This window comes from Panthera leo, chromosome A3 (assembly GCF_018350215.1).
Source record: "Panthera leo isolate Ple1 chromosome A3, P.leo_Ple1_pat1.1, whole genome shotgun sequence".
NCBI lineage: Eukaryota > Metazoa > Chordata > Mammalia > Carnivora > Felidae > Panthera > Panthera leo.
In genome coordinates, this window is record NC_056681.1 from 24,881,751 (window position 1) to 24,905,735 (window position 23,985).

The 23,985-nt window shown below is 37.2% G+C and overlaps 1 protein-coding gene and 1 pseudogene across 1 annotated transcript in view; one reads left to right on the forward strand and one right to left on the reverse strand.

Moving 5' to 3' along the window:
• The window catches only part of LOC122215644 (agouti signaling protein), a 167,404-nt gene that overhangs the window by 137,587 nt on the left and 5,832 nt on the right, over positions 1-23,985 (reverse strand). The window lies entirely within an intron of this gene.
• Positions 4,829-5,303, forward strand: LOC122215646 (annotated as a pseudogene).

Below are 23,985 nucleotides of genomic sequence, written 5' to 3' on the forward strand. Positions count from 1 at the left end.
TCTCTGCCCTTCCCCCACCCCAACTTGCATGCTCTCTCTTGCTCTCTCTCTCTCAAAAAAAATGAACATTAAAAAAAATTCTTTTTAAAAATGATGTAGAACAAAGCTACAGTCAGTTCACAATACTATGAGTGAGAAGTAAACCATTGCTGCTGTAAATCATTAAGATTTGGATGTTTTTTGTCATTACAGCCTAACCTAGCCTATCATGATTATTTACAATAATGGTAGGTATTATTATCCTCAATGTACAGAAGCATAGAGCTATCAGGGTGGCCTTTTCCCCACATTCCACTTCATCTCTCCAAATCTTTATACAGAAATAGTTTCTTTGGAGCGCAAAATAAACAAACAAAACCTAGCAGATTCAGACAGTTCCAAGATTAGAAAAGATATTGTAGATCATTTAATTAAAGTATCTTTTAAGAATCCTGAGTTCAGCATCCTTCCTAATTGTACAGCTTCTGATCAAAACACCACCTGTAATAAGAACTTATTACCTATTAGCGCAGTCTATTCTACCTTGTACTATTAAGATTACAGAAAAATTCTTCCTTATATTCAGCTAATCCCGATTCCCTGCAAGTTTTATCCACTGGTCCTGGTCTTGGAGCCTCACAGACTAAATCTAAATCCTTTTCTATTTGATTGGCTTTCAGATAGTTTGAGACAATTCTACATTATCTTGGATCTCTCTTTATCACCCTTATCCCTTCAAATTCACAAAACATCTGTCCTGTTTTTATTGCTGTAGGGTTCTAATAATGGTTTTTTGTGCATTTCCTCCTAGGTAGCATTTGTGCATTTTAACACCTTCATCCCAGATAGTCAAACTAATAATGAGAATTTTAGAATACAAGAGAGGTCAGTGAGGAAGATAGTACATGCCACTGTGGAAGAAACAAAATTGTTATAGCCTGGTATTCCCAATCATTCTTGGGGAGCAAGCAAGAAAACTTCACAAACCTCTTCCTAAGTTTCATATAGTGCACTTTAATGAAATGAAATCTCTTTTTATTCAATAAAACAATGTAAATGTTTTATCTTAACTGGCCAATAAGGAAACATTAAAGGCAAAACTTTTTTTTTCCTTAGCCTGTAACACTCAGAAACAGGATCAACTCTTTCTCCAAAACAAATGTGTTAATTTAAATCTGTCTGCAAAGAAACAAAAGGGAAGAGAAAGCTGTATTCTGTTCACTGACACCCTTAAAAATTATTATGTTTAGAACAATACTTTTGGCCTTATTTAGGGCTATACCAAGGAACAAAGCGAGGATAAACAGCATAAAAATGAAGTCAATGTGGTAGTATGAAAAGAAGAAATGAGTGGAAGACTGGAGAGGGGGAATCTAGTTTCTGCTTTGCCACTATCTGGACATGTGACATGCACAAACTGCTTCACTTCTCTGGTCCTCAGTTTCCTTACTGTAAAATGTTGTAAATGGAAAAGATGGCTTAGAAAGTCTTTCAGCTTTTTTCATGATAAGTTTAATTAAAAAAAAAATTTTTAATGTTTATTTATTATTCAGAGACAGAGAGACACAGAGCATGAGCAGGGAAGGGTCAGAGAGAGGGGGGAGACACAGAATCTGAAGCAGGCTCCAGACTCTGAGCTGTCAGAACAGAGCCTGATGCGGGGCTCAAACTCACAAACTGCGAGATCATGACCTGAGCCGAAGTCAGTTGCCCAACCAACTGAGCCACCCAGGTGCCCCAAGTTTAATTTTTTTTTAAGTTTTATGTATTTAAAGGGCACCTGGGTGGCTCAGTTGGTTAAGCATCCAACTTTGGCTCAGGTCATGATCTCGGGGTTCGTGAATTTGAGCCCTGCATCAGGCTCTGCACTGACAGTGTGGAGCCTGCTTGGGATTCTCTTTCTCTCCCGCTCTCTCTTTGCCTCTCCCCCACTTGCACTCTCTCTCTCAAAATAAATAAGTAAACTTAAAAATTATTTTAAAGTTTTATTTATTTAAGTAATCTCTACACCCAACATGGGGCTCAAACTCACAACCCTGAGATCAACAGTCAGACACTCTTCGAACTGAGCCATATGTTTAATTTTAACTCAAAGAGGTATATACAATTTTCTAGTATGGAGGAATGGAACCACTGGTATACTGGTAAATGTTTGATAATAATATAAATGTTTAACAATAATTGGCTTTCCAGGGGGGGAAAAAAGCTCTGTTTTGATGTGCAACAAAACAGTGGTATAAATAATTCTACCATGGCCAGTTTTCAAGCTACGAACTGTTTAACAGACTGTAGCAAAATTTCTGAAAATTAGCATTCAAAAGCCAGTAAGAGCTGGCTCCAGCACACCAGCAGATAGGACTCCATTTATTCATTTGTCTATTCCATTAATTCAACAAACACTCCCTGAGTATTTATTATGTGCAGGTATTAAATTAACTGGAATACATAAAGGTGTAAAATTTGGTTCTTGTCCTAAGAGGTTTAGATTCTAGTAAACAGGAAATGAGTGCAGACAACTCTAATGTTAGAAAGAACATGACAAATAATATAAAAATACAGGCATAAATAAAGTACTATAAAAGTTCAGAGGAGAAAGAGACTATTGCTTTGTGAGGTTATTGGGTGGAAGGGACCTTGAGGAAGGAAAAGAGATTTCTCAAAAAGAATAAGGCTACATGTGGGGTGCCTGGATGGCAGTCGTTTGGGCATCTGACTCTTGGTTTCAGCTCGGATCATGATCTCACGGTTCGCGGTTTCAGCTCAGGTCATGATCTCACAGTTCGTGAGTTTGAGCCCCGCACAGGCCTCTGTGCTGTCAGTGCAGAGCCTTCTTGGGAGTCTCTCTCTCTCTCCCTCTCTCTCTGGCCCTCCCCTGCTTATACTCTCTCTCTCTAAACAAACAAACAAACAAACACATTTTAAAAAAAGAATAAGGCTACATACAGGTATATTTTTTAAAATTTTTTTAATGTTTATTTTTATTTTGAGGAGAGAGAGAGAGACAGAGCTTGAGTGGGAGAGGGGCAGAGAGAGAGAGAAAGAGACAGAATCCAAAGCAGGCTCCAGGCTCTGAACTGTCAGCACAGAGTCCAATGCAGGGCTCTAACCCACAAACTGTGAGATCATGACCTGAGCTGAAATCACACACTCAACTGACTAAGCCACCCAGGTGATCCAAAGATATTTTTTGTTTAGAAGAGTTATCTAATAGGAAAGAAGTAGCAGTGTATGTTGGGAAACTAGGAACCTAAGAAGAAATACTTAGAGGAAGCTAGAAATAAAGAGGCCAAAAGTGATTATATAGGTAGGAGATTAATAAAAGCCACCAGGTCAGATGGCTCCACCAAGAAGAACAATCTTAAAATGGAAGGAGTTTAATACCATTATGAGGAAACTGAAGTGCAATTTAGAAAATAAGATAGTAAGGAAGGTTCAGGTCATTCCTAAGAAGGACAATTCTTATAGTTTAGAATTTCATTCCAAGTTTCTTACAGATTTTACCAGTGAGATCATAGAGTTACTCCCAGTAATCACCAGGAATCAAGGACAATAAGGAATCTAGAAAAATGTAAAGGTGGCCTTAATTATTACACATAGGGGAAAAATGATTTCTAGAAATGACAGCCCAGTTAGTGACTTTAATTCTTTGCAATACCCTAAAATGAAACAGATGATTTGTGAACACTTGGAGAAAGGTAAAATATAGAAATGGGTATGAGTTAATTAAAACAAGTCATACCAAATAAATTACATTTCTTTTATGGATGTAGCTGGCAAACAGATGAAAGACATCCTCCATTAGTTAGGTATGATGTATCCTGATTTCAGATTTGTATTTGACAGATTATCTCATGGTGACAGTGGTGATACATAGGAGAAATAGGTGCTACTTGAGAAGTACAGTTAGTTGAATTTGTAGCTGTCTACATAGAAGGACCATGTGACCTGGACAAAGGTCTATGGTAATGGGCCACACTTGGCCTTGTCCCTTCAACATTTTTATCAACAAATTAGGGAAAGGTACGTAATCTATGTCTTCAGCATTAATGTTTAACATCAAGATAGGAGATATAACTAAAATGGTGAGTTAGAACCAGACTGAAAAAAAAAAACCCCTTCAAAGGTAAACTAGCAGTATGACATAGTTGCTATAAAAATCAAAAAAGGGGGTGCCTGGGTGGCTCAGTCAGTCAAGGGTCAGACTTCGGCTCAGGTCATGATCTCACAGCTTGTGAGTTTGAGCCCCATGTCAGGCTCTGTGCTGACAGCTGGGAGCCTGGAGCCTGCTTCGGATTGTGTATGTGTCTCTCTCTGCCCCTTTCCTGCTCACGCTCTGCCTCTCTCTCTCTGTCAAAAAAAAAAATAAATAAATAAATAAATAAATAAATAAATAAATAAACATTTAAAAAAATTTTTTTAAAGAAAAAAAAAGTGGTCATATTTAAATGACGTACAATATCCAGGTGCCTAGGTGGCTTAGTCATTTAAGCATCTGACTCTTGATCTCACCTTAGGTCATAATCTTAGGGTCATGAGTTCAAGTCCAGTATTGGACTCTGTACTGGATGTGGAACCTACTTAAAAAAAAAAAAAAAAAAAAAGATGTAAAATACCTAGGAACTGATCAGATCATATCTGGAAGATGGTATTTAATTACTTAGTCTCTTATTTTGTAAAATGGGGATAATGATGATACCTATTTAACAGGGTTGTTTGTGACCAAAAAAAAAAAAAATCTCTAGCTGCCATCTTGCGTCCCTACATGTGTACACCTAATCTCAGCTGGTCCACCTGAGACCCCTGAGCGCCAGCCCTAGTCCCCCGCATGGCCCACATCCACTCCAACAAGTTGAAAGAAACTATCATGAACCAGTAGAAACTTGCCAAACTGCAAGCACAAGTGTGCATTGGTGGGAAAGGAACTGCTCCCTGAAAGAAGAAGGTGGTTCGTAGAACAGCTACAGCATATGATAAAAAACTTCAGTTCTCCTTAAAGAAGTTAGGGGTAAATAATATATGGTATTGCAGAAATGAATATACTCACAAACCAAGGAACAGTGATCCACTTTAACAACCCTAAAGTTCAGGCAAACGCTTTCACCATTACAGGCCATGCTGAGACAAAGCAGCTGACAGAAATGCTCCCCAGTATCTTAAACCAACTTGGTGCAGACAGTCTGACTAGTTTAAGAAGACTGGCTGAAGCTCTGCCCAAACAATCTGTGGATGGAAAGGCACCACTCGCTACTGGAGATGATGATGATGATAAAGTTCCAGATCTTGTGGAGAATTTTGATGAAGCTTCCAAGAATGAAGCAAACTGAATTGAGTCAACTTCTGAAGAAGAAAAAATTTGAAGCAATTACTGGGAGCTGCTATTTTACATTATGACTGCTTTTTAAATATTTTGTTCATGGATCTGATAAAATCTAGATCTCTAATATTTTGAAGCCCAAGCCCCTTGGACACTGCAGCTCTTTTCAGTTTTTGCTTATACACAATTCATTCTTTGCTGCTAATTAAGCTGAAGAAGCATGGGGATAAAGTTTGAAACAAGGTTAACAAAGTTCTTTGCCTAGTAAAAAAATAATAATAAGATAATATATTAAGGAGCTTAGAAGAGTGTTCAAAAGAAAGCATTCAATAAATATTAGGCATAATAATATAGCCTTAATTGAAAAATTATGTTCTAAAATATACGAAAAGGTTAGCATCATAAATTTACTTATATTTATTTTATTTTTATTTTCCTAAAGTGTATTTTAAATTTCTGAAGGTGATCTGAAGTTCTAATATTCTAGGTATTAAACAAATGAAGTCTTACTCTGTTTATACATTTCCAGGTCAGAAAAACTCTCTTTATATCTCCCTCATCAGGCTTCATCCTACTATGCCATACTTTTATTTGTTTATATGGGTGACAAATTCTTCTGTCAACACTCATAAGAACTGAATAGAAGTAAGAATAGGAATTAAGTTTACCAAATCTGTGGGGGTACTCCTGTGTTTTAGATAAAATCTGTCTTATAAAAATATAAATGATTAAGGAACTCTTCCTTTGGAAGAAAACATATTACTTTGTTTTTACTTTATTGTTTAGCCCCAATTTAAGCCTAAAGTTAACAATGAAAATAGAATTTTCCTGGAGTACATGGCACTTTCTGTCTTTTCTAAGTACAGAATTACAGGAACATTTAATGACAAATATTTTCCTCACAATACCAGTCAACAAATCTGTGGAAACATTGATTTATTGCTTATTAGAAACTGAGAACAGTAATAATAGGATATGTGGGAAACTTCAGAGGCAAAGATATATAGTTGACCCTTGAACAACACAGGTTTGAACTGTGTGGGTCCACTCTGCATGGATTTTTTTTCAATAAACATACTGGAAAGTTTTTTTGTGATTTGTGACACTTTGAAAAAAACCTGCAGGTAGGAGGCATCACAATCCCAGACTTCAAGCTATACTACAAAGCTGTAATCATCAAGACAGTATGCTATTGGCACAAGATCAGACACTCAGATCAATGGAACAGAATAGAAAACCCAGAAATGGACCCACAAACGTATGGCCAACTAATCTTTGACAAAGCAGGAAAGAATATTCAATGGAATAAAGACAGTCTCTTCAGCAAGTGGTGCTGGGAAAACTGGACAGCAACATGCAGAAGAATGAACCTGGACCACTTTCTTACACCATACACAAAAATAAACTCAAAATGGATGAAAGACCTAAATGTAAGACAAAAAGCCATCAAAATCCTTGAGGAGAAAGCAGGCAAAAACCTCTTTGATCTTGGCTGCAGCAACTTCTTAGTAAACACGTCTCTGGAGGCAAGGGAAACCAAAGCAAAAGTGAACTGCTGGGACCTCATCAAAATAAAAATCTGCACAGCGAAGGAAACAATCAGCAAAACTAAAAGGCAACCGATGGAATGGGAGAAGATATTTGCAAATGACATATCAGATAAAGGTCAGTATCCAAAATCTATAAAGAACTTATCAAACTCAGCACCCAAAAAACAAATAACCCAGTGAAGAAATGGGCAAAAGACATGAATAGACACTTCTCCAAGGAAGACATCCAGATGGCCAACCGACGCATGAAAAAATGCTCAACATCACTCATCATCAGGGAAATACAAATCAAAACCACAATGAGATACCACCTCACACCTGTCAGAATGGCTAACATTAACAACTCAGGCAAGAACAGATGTTGGCGAGGATGCGGAGAAAGAGGATCTCTTTCACATTGTTGGTGGTAATGCAAGCTGGTGCAGCCACTCTGAAAAACAGTATGGAGGCTCCTCAAAAAACTAAAAATAGAACTACCCTGCGACCCAGCAATTGCACTACTAGGCATTTATCCACGGGATACAGGTATGCTGTTTCAAAGGGACACATGCACCCCCATGTTTATAGCAGCACTATCAACAATAGCCAAAGGATGGAAAGAGCCCAGATGTCCATCGATGAATGAATGGATAAAGAAGATGTGGTATATATATACAATGGAGTATTACTTGGCCATCAAAAAGAATGAAATCTTGCCATTTGCAACTACGTGGATGGAACTGGAGGGTATCATGCTAGGTGAAATTAGTCAGTTAGAGAAAGACAAAAATCATATGACTTCACTCATATGAGGACTTTAAGAGACAAAACAGATGAACATAAGGGAAGGGAAACAAAAATAATATAAAAACAGGGAGGGGGACAAAACAGAAGAGATTCATAAATATGGAGAACAAACTGAGGGTTGCTGGAGGGGTTGTGTGAGGGGGAATGGGCTAAATGGGTAAGGGGCACTAAGGAATCTACTCCTGAAATCATTGTTGCACCATATGCTAACTAATTTGGATGTAAATTAAAAAAAATAAAAAGTAAAATTAAAAAAAAAAACTTCAGGTATACTGTGTAGCCTAAAAATATTGAAAAAATTTAAAAGCTATGTATGTCACAAATGCATAAAATACATGTAGGTATTAGTCTATTTTATCAGGTACTCCCCCCAAAATATACACAAGTCTATTACAAAAAGTTAAAATTTATCAAAACTAACGCACATACTTACAGACCATACATGGTGCCATCCACAGTCAAGAAATGTAAGCAACATAAAGCTGCAGTGTTAAATCATAACAGCATAAAATTAACTGTAGTATATATTGTACTGCTGTAATAGTTTTAATTTTTTTTTAATGTTTATTTATTTTTGAGACAGAGAGAGACAGAGTGTGAACAGGGGAGGGGCAGAGAGAGAGGGAGACACAGAATCTGAAACAGGCTCCAGGCTCTGGGCTGTCAGCACAGAGCCTGACGCGGGGGGCTTGAACCCACAGACCGTGAGATCATGACCTGAGCTGAAGTCGGACACTTAACCAACTGAGCCACCCAGGTGCCCCCTGCTGTAATAGTTTTATAGCCATCTCTTGTTGCTACTGCAGTGAGGTCAAGGGTTGCTAATATCCATTTAAAATGGTGTATGATCTGTATGCGCAATTCATCTCTCCAGTAAATTGCCAATCTCAATAAAAAGTGATCTCTCACAGTTCTGGTGTGTTTTTCATGTGTTTAGTGCAATACCATGAATCTTGAGTAACACCATAGGACCCATACATAGTGCCACTAGTGATGTTGGAAGTGCTCCCAAGAACAAAGTCATGACATTGTAAGAAAAAGTTGAATTGCTTGATATGTCCCATAGACTGAATTCAGCAGCTGCAGCTGCCACCATTTCAAGAAAAATGAATTCAGTGTAAAGACCACTGTAAAAAGAAAAGAAAAGAGAAAGAAAGAAAGAAAGAAAGAAAGAAAGAAAGAGAGAAAGAAAGAAAGAAAGAAAGAAAGAAAGAAAGAAAAGGAAATTCCTAAAGCCATTGCTGCAGCTATGACAGTAGGCGCAAAAGCCTTTCATTTTTTGCAAAATACCTTTTTATCTTGTATCGAAAATGCAGCTCTTATGTGGATACAAGATTGCTATAAGAAAGGAATACCTACTACAGATTCTGATTCGAGAAAAAGCAAAGTCACTATATGACAACTTAAAGCAAAAGGAAGCTGAAGGATCCAAAGCTAGAGAATTCAATATCAGCAAAGGATGGGTTGATAATTTTAGAAAGAGGTTTGGCTTAAAAAATGTCAAGGTAGGGGCACCTGTGTGGCTCAGTCAGTTAAGCGCCAACTTTGGTTCAGGTCATGATCTTGCGGGTTCGAAACCTGCATCAGGCTCTGTGCTGACAGCTCACAGCCTGGAGCCTACTTTGGATTCTGTGTCTTCCTCTCTCTCTTCTCCCTCCTCACTTGTGCTCTGTCTCTCTTTATCTCTTAAAAATAAACATTAAAAAAATTTTTTTAATGTCAAGGTAACAGGAGAAACAGCTTCTGCTGACCAAGAGGCAGCAGACAAATTCCCAGATACCACTAAGAAAATCATTGAGGTGATGGGGCACCTGAGTGGCTCAACTGGTTGAGTGTCCCACTCTTTTTTTAAATTATTATTATTTTTAATTTATATCCATATTAGTTAACATATAGTGTAATAATGATTTCAGGAATAGAATTTCGTGATTCATCACTTACATGTAACACCAGTGATCATCCCAACAAGTGTCTTCCTTAATGCCCTTGCCCATTTAACCCATCCCCCCACCCAATACCCCTCCAGCAACCCTCACTCAGTTTGTTCTCTGTATTTAAGAGTCTCTTATGTTTTGTCCCCCTCTCTGTTTTTATATTATTTTTGCTTCCTTTCCTTTATGTTCATCTGTTGTGTATCTTGAATTCCACATATGAGTGAAGTCATATATTTGTCTTTCTCTGACTGACTAATTTCGCTTAGCATAATACACTCTAGTTCCATCCATGTTGCTGCAAATGGCAAGATTTCATTCTTTTTGAGCGTTGAGTAATATTCCATTGTATACATATATACCACAACTTCTTTATCCATTCATCAGTCAATGGACATTTGGGCTCTTTCCATACTTTGACTATTGTCAATACTGCTGCTATAAACATTGGGATGCATGTGCCCCTTCGAAATAGCACACTTGTATCCTTCGATAAATACCTAGTAGTGCAATTGCTGGGTCATAGGGTAATTCTGTTTTTAATTTTTTGAGGCACCTCCATACTGTTTTTCAGAGTGGCTGCATTGAGCGTCCCACTCTTGATTCTGGCTCAGTTCATCTGGCTCAGATGATCTGGCTCAGATCATCAATGATCCCAGGGTCGTGGGATCAAGCCCTGTGTTGGGCTCCACACTCAGCATGGAGCCTGCTTGAGATTATCTCTCTGCCTCTGCCCTCTCCCCTGCTTGCACTGTGCATGCTCTCTCTCTCTCTCTCTCTCTCTCTCTCTCTCTCTCAAGTTAAAAAAAAAAATCATTGAAGATAAAGGCTATCTTCTGAACAGTTTTTTTTAATGAAGATGAAAGTACCCTATTCTGGAAAAAAAAAATACCTCAAAGGACATTTATTAGTAAGGAAAAGAAGTGAGCACCAGGATTTAAGGCAGGAAGGGATAGTGTTTTGTGCAAATGGAGTTGGGTTTATGATGGGGACTGCCCTTATCTATAAAACTGCTAGTTCCCAATCCTTGAAGAGAAAAGATAAACACCAGCTGTCAGTCTTGTGATTATACAATAAGAAGGCCTGAGCAATGAGAACCCTTTTTCTGGATTGGTTCCATCAATGCTTTGTCCCTAAAGTCAGGAAGCACCTTGCTGGTATGAACTGTCTTTTAAGGTTCTTTTGATATTGGACAATACCCTGGCCACCCAAAACCCCATGAATTCAATGCCCGAGGTGTCGAACTATTCTACTTGCCCCCAGATACAACATTTCTAATTCAGCCTCTAGAACAGGGAGTCATAGGACTTTTAAGGCTCATTAGACACAATACTCTATGGAAAGAATAGTCAATGCTATGAAAGAGAACCCTGATAAAGAGAACATCATGAAAGTCTGGAAGAATTATACCATTGAAGATGCCATTGTTGTTATAGAAAAAGCTGTGAAAATCATTAAAGACCAAAATAATACATTTCTGCTGGAGAAAACTGTGTCCAGATATTGTGCATGACTTCACAGGATTTACAACAGAGCCAATCAAGGAAACCATGAAAGAGGTTGTGGATATGGCAAAATAAAAAATGTGGTGGGTGAAGGGTTTCAGGATATGAATCTTGGATAAATTCAAGAGCTAATAGACATGACACCAGAGGAATTAAAAGAAGATGACTTGATAGGGATGAGTGTTTCTGTATCAGTACTAGACGATGAGGAAGAAGACGTAGAAGAAGCAGTGCCAGAAAAAAAATTGACATTAGACAATCTGGCAGAAGGGTTCTGATTACTCATGACTGCTTTTAACTTCTTTTATGACATAGACCCTTCTATGATATGGACACTGAAACTAAAACAAACAGTGGAAGAAGAATTGGTTCCATATAGCAAAAAAATTTTTTGAGAACTGAAAAAGAAAAAAAAATCAGACAGAAATTATAATGTATTTCCATAAAGTTACACCTGCCTGCCTCTCCTGCCTCTGCATCCATCTCCTCCACCACTTCCATCTCTGCCACCCATGAGACAGAAAGAGAATTCTTCCTCTTCCTCCTCCTCCTCAGCCTACTCAACATGAAGACAATGAGGATGAAGATTTTATGCTGATATACTTCCACTTAATAAATAGTAAATAATCATCATGCTGTTAATAAGCTTATCTAATGTGTACATGTGTGAGTGAACACCTAATAACTGTTGGCAAGGACAGTATGAGATGTTTTAGTGTCATCATCATTATTGCCTAAGTATTCATCATATAGTATTCATTGCCTAAGTATTCTTCATGTGCAAGATCTGTATAGAAGTGGATAACCTATCCCTACACAGGCATGACGTGAGTGATGTTTAATATAAAATAATAATGTGTTTGTTTTCTTACCATATTATAACTTTGCTTTCAAAGAATTATATTACCAAACAGTATGTCTCTCTTGCTTATAATTGCATGTCAGCCTATCATCACAATCAAGTTTTTTTTAATGTAACAATGTTTCTAATACTGTATTATGAATACTGTTTCTAATACTGTATACTTATAACTGCATGTCAGCCTATCATCACAATTAAGTTTTTTTAATGTAACAATGTTTCTAATACTATATTATGAATACTATCATATAGTATTATGACTATAATACTATATGCCATAAAACTTTTATAACAATTTATTCATTAATGTACAAGCTAGGTTACCATGAAGCAACCATATTGCTGCTTCTTCATTATCAATGCATGGATTGTTATACCTGTAAATAAATATAAATTTCTTTTTCACATTACCTTTTCATTTTGATGTCTAGTATTATTAATATGTATAACATCTACAGTGTTTTGTATCATATGAGACAATACTGATATAAGTACTAACAGATGATTCATCTTGTAAACAGACAACATAAACTACAGTATCAAAAATACAGTATAGTAAAGACATGAAGGATGTGTATTAGGTACGTAGATATCTGAGGGCAAGTATCCTAGGAGATGACGTAGCTAAGGCAAAGGATCAACAGCAGCAGCATGCCTAAACAACTTCAGGAATAGCAAGAAGGCCATTGTAGAATAGAAGAGAGGAAGTTAGGGCAAAGAAATAAAATGGACTAGAACACATATGTCATATAGGCTTGGTTTTTATTCTTGGTCATGATGGAAACCATTGCAGAGTTCTGAGCAAAGGAATTCTATGATTTAAATTATGGTTAACATAATCAATTGTTAGGGGCAAAGGTAGAAGCATAAAGAACATATATTCATGAAGTTATTGAAGTAATCCAGGCTAGAGATACAATGACTTGGGCAAGAATAGTAGGTGGAGGTAGTGGGAAGTGTTCAGGTTCTGGAATTATTATCAAGGTACAGTCAGTATGATTTGCTGACAGATTTGCTATGGGAGAGAAAGAAGTCAAACTTGATTTTATATATTTGGCTTCAGTAACACAAAGAATGAAGTTTCCTTCAACCAAATACTAGGAAGTGTTCTACAAGAGAGTCACAGGCACACATCAGTAGCAACACAAGGGAAGAAAAAAAAAACCTAAGGTGGACTAGGAAAAACTTCCAAGAGAAGTTGGAGAGTGCAGACCAGAGTAAAGCAGTTGCCCAGCTATCTGTTACAGTAGTGTGATCAGTCATATGTGATCATCACATCGCTTCCACCCTACTCACCAAATCTCTTGGAAAACAATGACTTCTGCTACTACTTGTTTTGGAAACTGAGGTTCCGAGGACAGCTTTGTCCCAAACAAGAGTCAGGACTGTTACACTGTTCCACTAAACTAAAGCTAACAACTATAATGTAAGCCTATAATTCAGTTAACCCACTAGTGTCTATAATAAAGCTAATAATCAAAAGGAAATGAACAGCTTTAATATATTTTGAATTGAGCCTACAGTACCATGTGCAAGTTTGTGAAGCAGATTTACCTCTCTAGATTTTTTTCAAAATTAGTATCTAAGGAACTTGATTTCATGTAACTAAGTTAACCATTGTTTGGGATGGTGAACTACATTAACTCTGAGTAGATTTGAAATAACCATTAGGTCTATAATGGTTATTGTAGACCTAATGGTAAAAGTAATTGTAATTGTAAAAGTTGAAAATGGAATATCTCTAATAACAAAAGTACTCAAGAATATGAGACGGAGATAATCTTTTTATGGGGGAAATGCCCAATTATAGAAATAGGCTTTTAATTATGCTGTTCTTATTTTGTAAAATGTCTATCTTTGTTGTGGATCTGTGATCTGTATATGAGAATGATGATATAACTTTATTTAAATATAAAAATATAATAAAGAAAAAATATTGTATAGTCTGTAAATGTATTTTCTCTTCCTTATGATTTTCTTAGTAACATTTTCTTTTCTCTGCCTACTTTATTCTAAGATTATAGTATATAACACATAATATACAATGTATTAATTGACTGTTTATCTTACTGGTAAGGCTTCCAGTCAAAAGTAGGCTATTCGTAAGCCTTTGGGGAGTCAAAAGTTATATGCACATTTTTGACTGCATGAGGGGTCAATACCCCTAACCCCCAGCATTGTCCAAGGGTGAACTGTGGTTGGTACTTTTGAAGTTCTTACAGTTTAATAGAAGAGACTGAATAATCCCTAATAAGTACACTAGAGCATGTTTAGTATCAGAGGGACTGAGCATAAAGCAGCTCTTTTTGAACACCATTCATTGCAATTTAGCTTCCAGAGTAAGCAGAAGAAACAGGAGGGCCAGAAATAATAATATAGCCAATAAGTCATAAAATGGAGACTTAACAATATATCTCTCAATTCCATATATAACACAGTCTCAGGACATTAATCTTGAGGATAACATCTTTCTGAGGTTTCAGAGATCTATGACATTCACTGAATTCATAACTCAAAAAAATCAGCCAGTAACACTGATGAGAACTCAGAAGATGGCAATGCTTTAGCATTCCACCTTATTTCTCCCATTTTTGGGAAGAGTAGCATTTGTGATACCCCAACTAAGCACAATACTTCAAAGACAATAACCTAAATAGGGTTTTATTCTTCTCAAATATCTCAAATAATTTCTAGTATTTCTCCAGGACTTCTCTATAAAGGAAATTCATAATGTCATTTTATGTAACAGGTCTAAATGGACACTAAATCTTTTCTTCTTTTCTTTCTTCTTTCCTTTCCTTTCTTTTCCTTTCCTTTCCTATCCTTTCCTATCCTTTCCTTTTTTTTTTCCTTTTTCTTTTTCTTCCTTCCCTCCTTCCTTCCTTCCTTCCTTTCTCTATTTCTCTCTTTCTTTCTTTGATATTTTAAATGTTTATCAAGGTCATGCATTAAATACTTCAAAACTTATGTGGTTAAAAAAATCATGTGGAACTACAAGACTCATAACAAAACAAAGCAGGAATGTATTTTAACACACACACACACACATACACACACACACACACAAGTCTTAGGAGGGAAAAAAAGCAGTGGCTTCCTCAAAGCCTGAGACACCCTCCCAGACTCTTTTACTTGCTTCTTTCCATATTTACCAACATTTTCCTAAGTAAAATATTTATACTGCTATTTCTTGATTTGTAAATTTTAAAAAGTACCTATTATAAGATAAAGATCCAACACTTTATACTTTCCTTCCCTCTAGCCTCCCAATAGTTATATCTCAATATTTTAAATTAAATCAATGTTCCATGTTGACCTTATTATGACTCTATAAGTGTGGTTTAATTCTGGATCAATTAGTTCTATTTTTTAATTTTTTAAATTTATTCATTTATTTTGAGAGGGGGGCAGGGAGGGGCAAAAAGAGAGAGAGACAGAGAGAGAGAGAGAGAAAAAGAGAATCCCAAGAAGGCTCCACACTGCCAGCTTAGAGCTGTATGTGGGGCTGGAACTCACAAACCATGAGACCACAACCTGAGCCAAAATCAAGAGTTGGATGCTAAACGGACTGAGCCACCCAGGCGTCCTGGATCAATTAGTTCTATTATGGGGCGCCTGGGTGGCTTAGTCCATTCAGCATCTGACTCTTGATTTCAGCTCAGGTCATGACCTCACTGTCATGAGACTGAGCCCCACGTTGGGCTCTGTGCTGGGCCTGGAGCCTGCTTAAGATTCTCTCCCTCTCTATCTGCCCCTCCTCCACTTGTGAGTACATGCACTCTCTCTCTCTCTCAAAAAAAAATAATGAGTTGTATTATGATTACATTTACTTTTTTTTTTCAATATATGAAATTTATTGTCAAATTGGTTTCCATACAACACCCAGTGCTCATCCCAAAAGGTGCCCTCCTCAATACCCATCACCCACCCTCCCCTCCCTCCCACCCCCCATCAACCCTCAGTTTGTTCTCAGTTTTTAAGAGTCTCTTATGTACATTTACTTTCTTATACAACTTTTTGTTCTTGGAATTAATAATTGCCTCAGTTTTTGGTTTGCCAAATTTTCTGTATTATTATCACTAGTTCTTCCAGAAATGTAAAAATGCCTACACTATTTCAACATAGACAAACACTCTATCAGTTTCACTGGAAACACTCCACCGAAACATTCCTTCCTTCAGTCTGGACTGTTCCTCCCTAGGTCTGCTGTATAGCTGTCATCTTGGGACTTTCTTTTGCCTCTTGCCTTGGCTAATCTCCTCTCCTAAAATTTATCTTTGTCTTTCTTGTTTCAGTAGAGCATGTCCTCCAGTACTGTCACAGGAAAAGATGGGAGGAGATGGGTAGTAAATTTTTGATCCTTGCATGCCTGAAAATATATTTAATTGCCCCCACACTTGATTGATAATATGACTTAGTATAGAATTCTAAGTTGAAAATAATATTCTCTCCAAATTTTGAAAGCACTGTTTCACTGTCTTCTAGCAACCAGTGTTAACATTGAGATATACGTGACTCTTATGATCTACTCTTTTTATAAATGATGCATTTCCCTTTCCCTGCTCCCTCTTCACTTCCCATCACCAAGATTCTTTTTATCTCTTGTATTTAGAAATTTCATGATGATGTGCCATTGTGGCTTTTTTTCAAGTTTATTTATAAATTTTTTTTGGGGGGGGAGGGGTAGGGAGAGGGGGAGAGACAGAATCCCAAGCAGGCTCTGCACTGTCAGCGCAGAGCCTGATGCAGGACTCGAACTCACGAACCATGAGATCATGACCTGAACTGAAATCAAGATACTTACCAACTGAGCCACCAAGGTGCCCCTACAATAGTGTTTTTTATTTTGTTTTTTTCCCCTACATTATGCTGAGCACTTAGTCGGTTGTCAGTTTGGAAACTCATGTCCTTCAATTATCAGAGATCTTCTCATAATTTCTTTGATAATTTCCTTTCCTCCATTTCTTCCATATTTCCAGAACTCTTATTAGCCTCATGTTGGACCTTATGGATTCATCCTCTATTTATCTTTTCATTCTTATCTTCCATTTCTGTATTTTTGTTCTCTTTTCCAGGAGATTCCTCAATTTTATATATAAATACTACTTTGAATTGTTTATTTTTGCTATTATATTTTTAATTTCCTAGAGCTATTATCCTCTGATCATCCCTTTTTTTTGGAGCATCTTGTCATTACTTTATGGATGCACTATCTTATAACTATCTCTCAGAAGATGCTTATTGTTTTTAAAAATATATTCTTCTGTTCTCTATATTATCTCTCTTACCCTCTGAGTTTCTCTTTTCTTTCCTCTTCCATTTCAATTTGATGCTGCCTTTCTTGGTGAAGGTTTATCTCAACTATTTGGTGATCTTTGCTGTCCCTTCATATTTAAAAGTGAGTCACTACAAAGGTATTTGGAAGCTCTGTGTTAAGAGGAAGAGTTTGTCAGTTGTTGGGCTTTATTGTAAGATGATAAAGTGGGGACCTATTTGCTTTGTTGGGAAACCCTCAAGTGTCAGTATCTACAGATCTTGCTTCTGGGGTTATCCAATTTTAAGTTTTTCCCAAAATTAATTCTCTGCTCTCCTGCCTAGGGAATATAAGCCTTGCCATCAGTATTCCTGGAGTGAAACAGAGTGAGGCTTGGCAAGTTTCCTCGTTTAGCAAGCAGACATTCATTTGATCTGTTTTCAGTGTGGTATCCTCCCATCCTGGTCTCCTCAGCTATAATCTTTAGCTGGGCCTGGTATCTCAGTCTGGAGCTTCTCTAGTTCATTTTTTCCCCCCACAGAATAAACTCCAGCGTTCTGCCAAAGAAATGGAGGGATAGTCATTTAACTGAGCAGGATGAGGAAAGGACCTGGTAATTTAACTTCTTATATAAACCTTTAACCAGTCTTCCTTTTCAGCCCCTCACATATCTCTACTGCTTTCTTATTTGCTCCTTCCAACTCCTGACATTCTAGTGTTCTGTAATAGGAACTTGCTTGCCTCTTGTTAGTATATGCCTCTCAAGCATTTGGAATCGTTTTCTTAGCTCAACTTTCCATCTTCCAAAAATGTGTTAATATCCCTCATCTGCTTTTGTCTTTCTTACTCTCTTTGTCCTTCTGTGCTGATAAATTTTAAAATATTAACTCACTGTCATTTTAGTGAGTTAAAGAGAATAGGGAAGGGAATAGGGATGAACACATGTGTTTAATCTGTCCATATATAAGAAGAATTGCCAGGCTGTCAAGATGCTCACTCTTTTGCTCCTATAAAAATTTCAGAACCAGAAAACTCAAAGATAAAATTCTGTTCTCATGAGGCTAATGTGGAAAAAGCATGAGTCTGAGAATTGCAGTACCTATTTTCAAGTGCTGTTATAGTCATTCGTTGGTTGATTTATGTAAGTTATTTTCTGACTTTTTCATCATCTGTAAAGTGGTGACAATTATCCCTACACAGCCTATCTTACTTGTAATGATCAAGTAAGACAATTGACATAAATGTATAAATACACAATAAACATATATCATTTATTATTGACTATATTACTAATAGGCATAGTCAAATATATTTTGAGAGGCAATGTAACACAATATAAGGAATATGGGCTTCAGTCATACAGAGCTGGAATTAAATTCCATCTTTGTCATTCATTGTGTGATTTGGGGTAATAACTTAACCTCTCTGAGCTTCATTTTCCCTTTTCATAAAATGAATATAGGGGGCACCTGGGTGGCTCAGTTGGTTGAGCTTCTGACTCTTGATTTCCGCTCAGGTCATGATCCGAAGGTCGTGGGATCAAGCCCTGCATTGGGTTCTACACTGCCAGCACAGAACCTGCTTGGGATTCTCTCCCTCTCTCTCTCGCCACCCCCCACAACTCACGCATGCATGCACTCCCTCATGTGTGCATGCTGTCTCTCAAAATAAATAAATAAACATTTTAAAAAATATATTCTTGAGGTGCCTGGGTGGCTCAGCCAGTTGAGTGTCCCAACTTCAGCTCAGGTCATGAACTCATAGTTCGTGGGTTTGAGCCCCGCATCAGATTCACTGCTGTCAGCACAGAGCCTACTTTGGATCCTCTGTACCCCTCTCTCTCTGCCGCTCCCCCACGTTCTCTCTCTCTCTCTCTCATATAAATAAACATTAAAAGAAAAGTATTCTCTCTCTCCCTCCGCCCCTCTCCCCAGCTTGTGCTGTCTCTTTCTCTCTCTCTCTTTCTCTCTCTCTCTCAAAAAAAAAAAAAAAAAGAGTATAATATTATTAACCTATCAAGGCTTTTGTGAAGATTAAATGAGATATCACATGTAAGACATCTGCTATAGAGCCTGATGCTTAGTAGACACTAAGCAGATATTACCCTCATACCTCCCAAATTTGGGACCAGCTTTCTCATGCTCACATGAAAATCCTGAGCTTGTATTTCCTCAATTAATGTTAAACCACATTAGTAATTAGCATCTTAGGTCATATATAGTCCTCATAAAGGCTGTTTATTTGCTGTGTTCCTGGAACTAAATTATAAGGTAAGCAGTCCAAAGTTTAAGAGTTCAGTATACATATCCTTACAAGTGGTAACAGGTTATTGCTGAGGCATCTTTAGGAATATTTTGTTATAAAACAGGATGTGAAACTTGTGATGAATATTAAAAGAGATCAGGGACACTGGAATGCCAGAAAAACTACTACTGAAAAAATTATCTTAAGCGTTGTTGGTTGTTGTTTTTTTTTCTTTTTTTCTATTTGGTCCTCACAGAAACCCAGAAGCCAAGGAGGCTTTATTAATAATATTATCCTGTTTAAAGATGAATAAATCAAGGCATAAGTAAAAACAGTAACTTGCACAAGATTCATTGATCACTGGGAAACAACCAAGAATAACCTCGGTCTTTTGACTCCCTGTTCAGTGCTGTTATCTCTTTTAATAACATAAAATTCACAATGGTAACCATTTTTAAAAACATTTTTTTAATGTTTATTCATTTTTGAGAGACAACGAGACAGACTCCCAGCAGGGAAGGGGCAGAGAGGGAGGGAGACACAGAATCCAAAGCAGGCTCCAGGCTCTGAGCTGTCAGCACAGAGCCTGAAGAGGAGCTCAAACTCACCAATCGCAATCATGACCTGAGCCGAAGTCGGACATTTAACCGACTGAGCCACCCTATGTTAACCATTTTTAAGTGTACGTTTCATTTCAGTACATTGTTGTGCAACCAGTCTCCAGAACTCTTTCATCTTGCAAAACTGAAACTCTGCCACCATTAAATAACAACTCCCCTCTCTTCTGCCCCCAGCCGCAGGCAACCACCATTCTACTTTCTGTTTCTATGAGAGTGACTACTCTAGGTACCTCACATAAATGGAAGTATATAATATTTGTCTTTTTGTGACTGGCTTATTTCATTCAGCATAATGCCCTCAAGGTTCATCCATGTTGCAACATGTGTCAGAACTGCCTTCATTTTTAAGACTGAATAATATTCCACTGGATGTATAACCACATTTTGTTTTTCCATCCATCTACCAACAGACACTTGGGTTGCTTCCACTATTGGCTACTGTGAAGAATGCTGCTATAAACGTAGGTGTACAAAAATCTCTTTGGGACTCTCCTTTCAACTCTTTTGGGTATATACCACAAGTGGAATTGTTGGATAATACGGTAATTCTAATTTTTTGAGTAACCACTATACTATTTTGAAAAACAGCTATATATAGCAGCTATACCATTTTACATTCCCACTGACAGTGCACAAGGGTTCCAATTTCTCCACATCCTTGCTAACACTTGTCCTTTTCTGTTTTCTGTTTTGCTCTGTTTTTATAATAGCCATCTTAATGGATGTGAGGTAGTATCTTCAGAGGTTATCTTCAGAGTTTTGCAGTCTTCTGAGATGACAAGACACTGAATGACCATGGGTAACTTACCAAGAATTTGCAGTATTAAAATCCTACTAGATTTAAGACACTACTGTAGGCTGCAACAGTACATATAGTCCCTGCTCTCAAGAATTTTACAATCTAGCTAGGAAGAAAGAACATATGCACTTAAAAATGCAAGACAGCATGGTGTAAATAATATGTGCTACATGAAGACGGAGAAGGGTAAAATTATAACAGGGGATGATTACAAAAGGCTTTAAAGAGCAAGTGGCACCTCAAACATTTTTAAAGGGAGGGTTTAATTATTCAAAAGAAGAGAGGAAGAAATTAATTTTTGAATTTCATTTATTAATTCATACATTCTTTCAATAAACATTTGTTGTGCTCCCAATAAGTACTAGACACTATGAAAGTGTTGGGGTTACAAAGTCTCTCAAGAGAAAGGCAGTAAGATATACAATGAGTAGTGATAATCCAAGGTACTGAGTGTATACATGGTGCACTGAATCACCCCTTTCTAAGAGTCTGCTGATATGTCAAGAAGACAAAAAATCTTTTATGGTAACTCGTAAAGAGAGTATGTAAAGCACCTTTCTTTCCTGACTATGTTCATACCCAATTGTTTCAAACAATACAGTTGAGGGGTACCTGGGTAGCTCAGTTGGTTAAGCGTCCAACTTTGGCTCAGGTCATGATCTCATGGTTCATGGGTTTGAGCCCTGCGCCAGGCTCTGTGCTGACAGCTCAGAGCCTGGATCCTGCTTCAGATTCTGTGTCTCCCTCTATCTGCCCTACCCCTGTTCATGCTTTGTCTCTCAAAAATAAATCAACGTTTAAAATTTTTAAAAACAACAACAACAACAAAAACCCGATACAGTTGAGAAGTTTCATATTCTTCCTTGGGAAGGAGACTATGTGTAAGAAGCTCAAGCTGTTGCAAGTTAGTTATTAGCACTCATACTTATCACTCCATATGGATCCTTGCATTCAGAAACATGTGCAAGGTATTTGGGAAGCAAGGAAAGATAAATAAGACATAGATCCTGCCCTGCAGGATCTCAAAGGTAGCTATAATATATAAGGGCTGTTGCAGGGGAAAGAGAGAAAACAATCAGAAAGAAAGAAACAGCTTTTCCCCTCTAGAGAAGTCATAAGCTTTTAAGAAGTAACATTTAAGCTGGATCTTAAAGAATGGCAGGAGTTCATCACCTAGGAAGAGGAGGGATGAACATTCTAGCCAGAGAAATGGCATTTCAGGAAATATAAAGTAACTCAGTGTGGCTGGAACTGACAATACCTGATAGGCAGTAGAAAGAAGGGTAGAGAGTAAAGTGGTAGGAAAGCTGGAGAAGTAGACTGTAGATAGCTATTATCTGAAGGTAACAGAGAATTAACTGATTTTTAGGCAGGGGAACAATATGATTGGATTTCTTAAAATAAAACTTGTGAGCCAGATGGAGGATGAATTGAAGTCAAAGAGAATCAAGAAGGAGACATCAAAAGAGGTCAGCTGGTTAACCAAATCAGGTCTTACAGACACTTGTGGTAGAGCACTAGAGTTCAAGGTCTCATATTTGGCCTTCAAGACCAGAAATCTGATATTCCTAATGCATCTAGCATGGAAGAGATATTTGAGGATTGACTTACAATAACCAAATTCACAAGAAAATGTGGTATAAAGTATAATTCTAATTTACTAATGTTCATTCATTCATCGAACACAAAGAATCTACTTTGTGCTAAGCACTGTTTTAGGTTCTAGGGACACAGCTGTGATTAACAATTTCCTGCCCTCACAGAGTTACATTCTAGCATGGGATATATTTTTCCAGTGACTGAAATATTTGTGTTTGCTGTCGAAAGCATTTCATTACCAGGGAATCTAAGTTGATTGTCAAAATGTTCTTTGGTGAATGATCAGAAAAAAAAAGAGGTAGATGATTTTAAAGTCCATTTCATTCTGGCCACAGGTATATCTGCGTGCCAGAACAGGTATACATTGTAATGAATAGCTTAACAATGTTCCTTGTATTTATGATTTCTCTTCCTGAACATTTCTGGATGAAAACAAACATGGCCATCACGATGTATTACAAAGCTGTAGTAATCAAAACAGTATGGCACTAGCACAGAAACAGACACATTGATCAATGGAACAGAATAGAGAGCCCAGAAATAAACCCATGCTTATATGGTCAATTAATCTTTGACAAAGGAGGAAGAATATACCATGGGGAAAAGACAGTGTCTTCAACAAATGGTGCAGACAAAACTGGACAGCTACATGCAAAAAAAAAAAAAAAAAAAAAAAGAAACTGGACCACTTTCTTACACCATACACAAAAATATACTCAAAATGGATTAAAATCCTAAATGTGAGACTTGAAACCATAACTCCTTGAAGAAAACATAGAAGCAGTAATTCCTTTAACATTAGCCATAGAAACATTTTTCTAGCTATTCAGATGAGGGAAACAAAAGCAAATTAAACTATTGGGACTACACCAAAATAAAAAGCTTTTGCACACTGAAGGAAGACATCAATAAAACGACAAGGAAACCTACTGAATGGAAGAAGATATTTGCAAATAATATATCCTATAAGGGGTTAATATCCAAAATATACAAAGAATGTATACAACTCAACACCAAAAATACCCCTCCCAAATAATCTGATTTAATAATGAGCAGAGGACCTGAATAGACATTTTTCCAAAGAAGACATACAAATGGTGGCCAACAGACACATGAAAAGATGCTCAACATCATTAATCATGAGGGAAATGCAATTCAAAACCACAATGAGATATCATCTTGCATCTGTCAGAATGGCTAGAATCAAAACACAAGAAATAACAACTGTTGGTGTGGATGTAAAGAAAAAGGAACCCTAGTGCACAGTTGGTGGGAATGTAAATTGGTGCAGCCGCTATGGAAAACAGTATAGAGGTTCCTCAAAAAATTGTAAAAATAGAATTATCATATGACCCAATAATTTCACTACTAGGTATTTACCCAAAGAAAACAAAAACACAAATTCCAAAAGCTATATGTACACCCAGGTTTATTGCAACATTATTTACAATAGCCAAGATATGGAAGCAGCCTAAGTGTCCATCCATAGATGAATAAAAAAAGATGTAGGGGCACCTGGGTGGCTCAGTCAGTTAAGCGTCC